Consider the following 8,480-nt stretch of genomic DNA (forward strand, 5'->3'; position numbering starts at 1 on the left):
TATGGCTATGTGCCCAACCTTATACACTCATGAAAGAAAGGAAACCGAAAACATGCGAATTGAAAGATTAAGAGACAGATGAGATACTTCAGATTAAATTATAAATCAAGAGACACAATGCTTTTGTTGATACAGTGTATCTACTAATCAGAGCAAAATAAAAGATGTTTAAAATGTCACCATCAAAAATTAATCTCAGACTTCTTACGTGGATTGTCTATAGCTGACCCCAGAGCAAGAGGTCTGTTTCCATACACATGACATGTAATTTGGGACTTTTAATGATTTCTTTTAACTGTCTTTTCCCCCCAGGGTGGAATGATTACACGACATATATCTTTAATAAACCAGGTGTATGTCTGAATTTATTTTAGATTTTCTCTAATCCACACATTCATCCATTCCAAACCCGTTTTGATTTGTGTTGGGATCATTGTTCTTCTGGACAATTTAAATAAAGTATCAGTATCATTAGCAGAAGAACATGAAGCTACCACCACCATACTCAAAAGCTGGTACACTGTTCTTAGGTTTTAATATTCTGAATATTGGTGAATCCAGTGAGTGTAGTCAAACAAATCCTTTTTATGCTGGCAAAGAGAAACTACCTTGTAGTCTATAATGATCACTGATGAGATGTAAATAGCTCTTGGCTTTGTCAAGTTGAAAGACTTTGTAGAAGCTTAAACAAAAATCCAAAGATTTAAATGAATGGATGTGTATATTTGAGCCTGTATGTATTAGGAAAAATTCTAAACCAATTCAAATTTAGGTACCCAACTAGTATTTTTCTTGTTGTTTTTTTAAAAGTTGGTAAAGATGCTGTATAGTAATTTGACCACAACTGTATTTGCATTAAAATGCCCACAAAGGCAAAAACAAACACAGTAAAACATTCCTGATGATTCCTTAATGAGCTTAATTAGTGGAGATGCGACCTACCTATAGTTACTTGTTTCAGCATTCAGTGGTCTCTTCATGTAGCCACACCCTTAATAATGCAAAACTCTAAACCTTGATGACAATTTTACTGGATAGGCTAGTGTGAATGAAACTTGGGCACTTTAACATGGATTGATGTGATTTTGGAGGCAGTATGTAGTGGTGATTTGTGGTTGTCACTCAGCGGTGTCACATCAAGTTTAGCTGCAGTAAAACCAGTGGAACCACTGCTGTGTGATTTCCCTCTGAGCTCTTCTCTCAGGTTGAGAATAATGCAGGTAAACCTGCATGCTTAACCTTCCCACTATCAATTTGTCTGAAGAGTAATGGTTCATCCAGTTTTCCAGCTTCACCTCCACCTCTAGAAATTTCACCCCGGCTCCAGAATAATGCGTCTGCATCTGTTTTCCTTGCTCACGCTAACCTCTCGCTCTCACATGACTCTAGAATAATGTAGATGTATTTCTTTTCACACTCCTGCCTCGACCCCCGTCGCTATCAATCTGGCCTTAGAATAACGTAGGCACATCTGTTGTGCTCACCCTCCTAACCCCTCAATTTCCCCACCACTTCAGGATAATGTAGGTGCATCTATTATCTGCGCTCACACCAGCGCTGCTGTCTACGACCCGCTTTCAGAATAATGTAACTGCATTTACAAAGAACGGGCCTCCCCTCCTAACTTCGCATGTTATCTAACAGGGTTAGGAAATAAATAAAAGGCCATGTATGTAAACCTACAAGTGCAACTTTAAAACTGTGCAGAGGAATTTATTTTTTCAGCTAATCAGCTGCACTAAATCGTCACAGCATCGCAGGTTTCCATATTCTCTCCTGTGCCAACTCCAGCTCCCCCCCCAGGGACAACAACACAGACGAGGTGCAAGGAGGGAAGAGAATGGAACAAAAAGCACTCAGAAGCAGATAAGAGTGTTGTTGCGGCCTCACCCCCGCCTTTTATTTATCATATCTCCAAATAGCGGTGTAGCTGTTGTGCTGTGGTCAGGATACAGTGACCTTAGTTGATCAACTACCCCCCTCACCAGCCTGATAAGAGGGCTAATATAACAGCGAGCTTGTGGGGAAGGCTGTACTGTAATTATTTCTGCGCTGTCAGAGGGGGAACGGACCGAGGCCCTCGTGCCGATTCAAATCTGAGGGGAAACTAAAAAAGAAGCGGAGGAGGTGGTGGAAGTAAGGAAGGGCCACAACAACAACACCAGCGAGACAAATATCAGCCAGGCGCCGCGACACGCTTGAAATTGGACCAGTTTGTCATGCACAGAACTGCCACACACACACACACACACATCTGTGAGACCATATAGGACTTAATTCAAACTTTACTGGTAACACAGAAACCACTCACAGTTAGATGTGGGAGAAATGTAGAATTTCAGTCCTCACTTGGATGTTGAAAGCACAGATATAGCCTACTTTATACAAACTCTTTGATTCACATGGGTCCAGACCCACATGGGGCTAAGAAACTATGTTTCAGTAAAAAAAATAAATTATTAAAAAAAAAATGGCAATTGAGCGGTTGTTGGATTTGTATATATGGATATTTCCAACTTGGAAAGTTTATGTTTGTCAACTAAATAGTATTTACTCTTTTACTTTTCACATATTCTTTAACTCTTTAAGACCTACCATAGAACCAAGTCCGCCAGAGCTTATATTATATTTTTACATGCTGTAGTGCCATTTTTGGGAGCATTTCAAGTTGATATACATCAATACAACCATTATAGCCCAAATTTTAATAATATGTCTGCATTAAGTGCATAGTAATTACATAAATTGCAAAAAAGTGCAATAAACTACAAAAAAATTGAAAATCGTTTTTGTTTTTTTAACATATATTTCTAGTTAGAGAAATTTAAGAGGCTTATCCCTCAAAACTGTAAATACAAAAAAAGTTGCACAAAATAGTTTCCCACCACAGGAAATTTATTTTGAGTGTCTTCACAGTTTTATTTTTGAAATACACCAATTTTTATATACTGCAGGAAAAACGAAAATAAATATTATAATGCAAATTTGCAAAAAAGCAGCATATGCATCACAATAAACTATTTCCAGCAGTGCAATATGAGTCCTAAGCATCCCAGAAACGACACAGAAAGTCATAAAGTCAAAGATAACTTTTAAAAACACCAGTCTAGGCTCATGAGGCCCTGATGGTAAAAAACTACATATCCGCGAAAATGACGTCACTTCCGGTTTCGGGCAAGTAATGGCGGACGTGCGATAATTCACGCTGAGTAGGAAGTGTTATGAACAGCTGATCGGATTGGCAAAGCGTGTTTCTGGAATATTATGTTTTTGTTGCTGCGAGTGCTTTTTATGCAGTTTTTGCAAAGCTATATGTGGAAGGAAACCGTGACCGAGGACAAGCTGATGGCATAAGATGTAAGTACAACTCCTCCGGTTTCATATGCAAAAAAAATTATTGCGCTAGCTTACGTGGTTGCAGTGCTACCGGGATTTAAAAATAGTTATGCAAAACAGAGCGTGCCTGCTCTGACCGGTTTTAAAGGGTTAAGGATATGTTCAATCGATTACAATCTATTATGTTGAAACAAAAGAAAGTAGTTGTGCTTTCTCTCGAAGTGCCACCCTCTGTGAGGCTCAACGCTTAAGTTGTACCTCAGAATAGTCTCCCGAGGTTACTTTGGAGTCATCCAGCTGGTCTTGAAACTAAGAGGCAGCATATTTTAAAGAAGAAAGCACTAAAGACACTGAATGGATTTCTGTATTCCCATGAGACAATTTACTAATTTCACTTCCTGTTGCAGTGGCACTTTATCTTCCTAAGGTCTCTCTTAAAATCACAAAAATTCAAGTTAAATTTCTGATATAAATCTTTTGTAAGGACTTGTGGCCTTGCAACTCAGGTCCAGCAGTGTGTTGTTGAGTAAAAAAAAAAAAAAGCAAGGTTCCAGTTTATCAAGAGGCAGAAATGAAGGAGCAGGAGTGCAGGAGGACAAAGAGATGATAAAAATATACATGTACGAATGTTAAAGGCTCACAGATTGAAAGAGGTATTTGGGATTTTGAAAGTAAAAGTAACTTATAGGTGTACTACAGTAGTACATGGCTGGTCTCTGGTCACATACATAAACACTGTCTTGGCCACTGTATTCAAGATAGCAAGAGAAACATGGCGGCTTGTACAAACTGGAACCTGCTTTGATGTATTTTTAAAGGACTGATTCCAAGTTTATGTGAATGCATCACTGACCTGGAAGATCGATGAGCACAGCTGTTTTTTTCCAAATTTTTATCCAAATTACTCAATCAAGTAGGCATACTGTATGTCCCAATGAGTTTTGGGTTTGAAATCAGCTTTATTATATGGCAGAAGAAGATATTTTAGAAATCACCAACTGTCAAACTCTGAACTCGCCTGTGTAAATTCTACTTAAAACTTTAATTATTGTGAGCTTGATGTCTCATAATATGTGGTGTTACGTGTCACCGCAAATCAGCTTCACTGAACTGGACCTCTCAACTGTGTTTGTGGTATTGTAGACTGTTTTCAAAGAATAACAATAATTAAAAGAATGAAGTTTGTGCTCTAGTTTTGGCTGATGGAGCCTCTTACTTAACACTCATTATGAGTCATGTGTCTGTGCTTTGACCTGTGTAGTTTATGGGTGTAGCGGCCTAATCAAGCCTACTAACATTAGCCTCTCATCAAAATATGGTAACTTCTGGCGGGAGAAAACAGGATGGTAATGACCACAAGGTTAAGGTGTACTTGTAAAACCTACACATCAGAGGGGGTGGTACCCTAGCTCCTTCCATCTTTTAAATATAGTCTATGGAAATTCTCAATTATTCAAGTGCAGGTGGAGATGGAAAAAATAGGAAAATGCTGGAATCTCTTTGCATTCTTGCTCTTTTCTTTGTTTTTTCCCTCATGTTTTTTATTCTCTTGACAACAGTCTTGCATGTATATCTGTCTCTTTCTGAGCACTCTCTGTATTCACACACTCGTCGTGCGTATGTCGATCAGCTGATGGTAAGCGCTTCAAGACTTTGACAACATTTCTCTGCTCTTTGTCCTATTCCATCTGTCATATATAATTTAACTTGACACTTAAAACCTGATCAGAACTAATAATAATCAGACATTTCAATAAAAAGGATGTAATTAGTGTTTTTTCTAGCTCCAGGGTGAATTATGAACAAATTTCTCAAACTGAAACTCAGCCAAGTTTATTTGACCTTGAAAACAACAAGCCCAAAGCCACTTTGTAGAGACTGCAGCATGTAATTGTTAACAAACCAAAAAAAGAGTGTCAATTGTGGCTTTTATTGTGAAGCTGGGAGGATGTATGGGCTAGCGTCGCCCTGTGATAGATGACACGATACCCAGCTTTCCTGATTTCGCAAATTTCTATGAAATGTGTCCTGAGTTCATGAAGGCGAGCAGATAAGAGACTGGAAGAGGTTCGCCGGCCAATAGAATTCATCCATTTCTGCCTCTTATCTGCTGATAGTGGAGGACCCTCTCTCCCCTCCTTTGCACTCCTTCCCTCCTCTCCTTTCCTTTGCTTCTTCATCACTTTCCTTTTCCGTTAGTCTCCTTTTTACTTCTTTCTTTGCTCTTCTTTCATCTTCTTCTTTTTGTCTTTTCTCTTCATTTCCTCTGTCTTGTCACAGATCGGTTCTTGTTCTCATCCTCCTTTCTCTTTTCTTGTTCTTCTTTGTCTTACTTCACACTTATATTCCACCTTAAATAAAGGTGACAGCACCAGCACAAACTTTAATTGCACATATTCACACAACTGCTAGATGTTGCTTACCTTTAAAAGTCACCAGACACATAATCAGATGGTTGCAGAAGCAACTTATTAGAAACAGAATCATCTTTATTTGGCAGACAAACAAGGGATTTGACTTTGCTTCACTTAGGTCTCTGCATAAAAAAAAAAACTTAATTAATAAAAAAATTTGCAGCATAAACTGAAACATCACTAAAGTTTTAAAGGCTTTTAACTTGTTGTTCAAATCAGTTTCATACAAGTCCAGACATAAGAAGGGATTACCAGAGGAAATTCAAAAGACTGAGCTAAATACAAATATGCATCCCTTGCTGGTACATAATACACTAATAGCAGAGTGCACCACTCGTCTAAACAATGCTGCAGACCAAGTGCCCGCCTGCAGCAAGATAATGCATCTCAGCCACACCACACAAACTTATCTGCGAAAAGAAAATCTAAAATAAGTTACCAAATATATGTGGTTGAGTGTTCATAGTAAAGTCTGTCTGTGGAAACAACTCCACTGATAGTGGGCAGAGTTTGGACGCAGTTTTAAACTTTTATCCTAAATTTTTCATTATAGAAAGAAATGTGTTGGACAGCAACTGTGTGTTTTCTAACTTCACACATAACCAGAAAAACTCCACTACAAAACAAAAATGTAGAGTACAGCCACAGCAGTGGTAGCTAACTGCTGCATTTCTTCAGTGTATTTGGCAGACCTCACCCCTGATTCACTCTTTGTGTTTTACTGAAAAACAGGTTCCAACTGTTTGTCTCCAAAAACCTCAGAGACTCAGAGCTTCCGGTAAAACTGCCAGCGCTGCCGTTCGGCAGTCTGAGACACTAGATCTTCTTTAAGACACTTCAACTCTTTTTTTCTCTCTTTCTGTTTTTTTTTTTTGGGTCCCTTAAAACAACATTGATTGTTTCCCGCAATGACTTTCTGTCGCTGTGGTAATGATTATGCAGATGTGGCACAACCTTTCCGTTTGACGGGCGGTTCCCACGGGGAGAGGCGGTGACACCACAGTTGTTGCCACGCCGACAGGCATCCGACACTATCCCTCCCCTCCTCCTTGTCTGCTCCACCCGACCCTCCTCCTTGTGCTTAGTCTGGCCTTCTGGATGCTGAAGAAGGTGATGGAGGTGATGGTTGTTATGTGTTGGCATCAGTTTAGTTAAATTCATTTCAAATCAATTTATATGGTTCCACCTAATAACAATGGTCACCTCAAGGTACTTTATGTTCTAAGGTAAAGACCCAAGAAAGAAACCCCAATGATCACATGACTCCCTCTAATCAAGCAAAAGTGGGGAGGAAAAACTCCCTTTTAAGAAAAACTCAGAACTAAGTTTAGGGAGTTGACTGGTTTGACTGGTTGGGGTGAAGGGAAACAGAAGAGATTCAATTCAATTCAATTCAATTTTATTTATATAGCGCCAAATCACAACAAAAGTCGCCTCAAGGCGCTTCATAGATACAGAGAAAAACCCAACAATCATATGACCCCCTATGAGCAAGCACTTTGGCGACAGTGGGAAGGAAAAACTCCCTTTTAACAGAAAGAAACCTCCGGCAGAACCAGACTCAGGGAGGGGCGGGGCCATCTGCTGCGACCGGTTGAGGAGAGAGAAGGAAGACAGGATAAAGACAAGCTGTGGAAGAGAGACAGAGATTAATAACAAGTATGATTCAATGCAGAGAGGTCTATTAACACATAGTGGGTGAGAGAAGAAAAACTCAATGCATCATTGGAATCCCCCAGCAACCTAGGCCTATTACAGCATAACTAAGGGAGGTTTCAGGGTCACCTGGTCCAGCCCTAACAATATGCTTTAGCAAAAAGGAAAGTTTTAATCCTAATCTTAAAAGTAGAGATAGTGTCTGTCTCCCGAATCCAAACTGGAAGCTGGTTCCACAGAAGAGGGGCCTGAAAACTGAAGGCTCTGCCTCCCATTCTACTTTTAAATACTCTAGGAACAACAAGTAAGCCTGCAGTGTGAGAGTGAAGTGCTCTAATGGGGTGATATGGTACTACAAGGTCATTAAGATAAGATGGGGTCTGATTATTTAAGACCTTGTATGTGAGGAGCAGGATTTTGAATTCAATTCTGGATTTAACAGGAAGCCAATGAAGGGAAGCCAAAACAGGAGAAATCTGCTCTCTTTTTCTAGTCCCTGTCAGGACTCTTGCTGCAGCATTTTGGATTAACTGAAGGCTTTTCAGGGAGTTTTTAGGACATCCTAATAACAATGAATTATAGTAGTCCAGCCTGGAAGTAATAAATGCATGAACTAGTTTTTCAGCGTCACTCTGAGACAGGATATTTCTCATTTTAGAGATGTTGCGCAAATGGAAGAAAGCAGTCTTGCGTATTTGTTTAATATGTGCGTTGAAGACATATCCTGGTCGAAAATGTAATGGTATCAATCTTCAAAGTTTAAAATGTCAATTTGTCTGTATTTCTCATGATTGGATATTTTCAGTATATTTTAGGCTTTCATGTTCAAATGTTTGTAAATTATTTATTATACGGAGTGTAAGGATAGATATTCTCTAAAAGTCAGTGTTAAATATATATGATTTTTTATTCTACGTTTTCCAAAAAGAAAAACATCCTAGCAATTGCAGATTCTAAAGATTAAGTAGGAAAAATTAGAATTTTTAAATTTAACTTTACATGTCGTGAACGCAGTATGTCAAACTAAGCAATATTTATCAGGCAGATATGTTAACCATGGTGACATTTTAAGTG

Source organism: Perissodus microlepis, chromosome 12 (genome assembly GCF_051167445.1).
Source record: "Perissodus microlepis isolate ML-2025 ecotype Zambia chromosome 12, ASM5116744v1, whole genome shotgun sequence".
NCBI classification, from domain to species: domain Eukaryota; kingdom Metazoa; phylum Chordata; class Actinopteri; order Cichliformes; family Cichlidae; genus Perissodus; species Perissodus microlepis.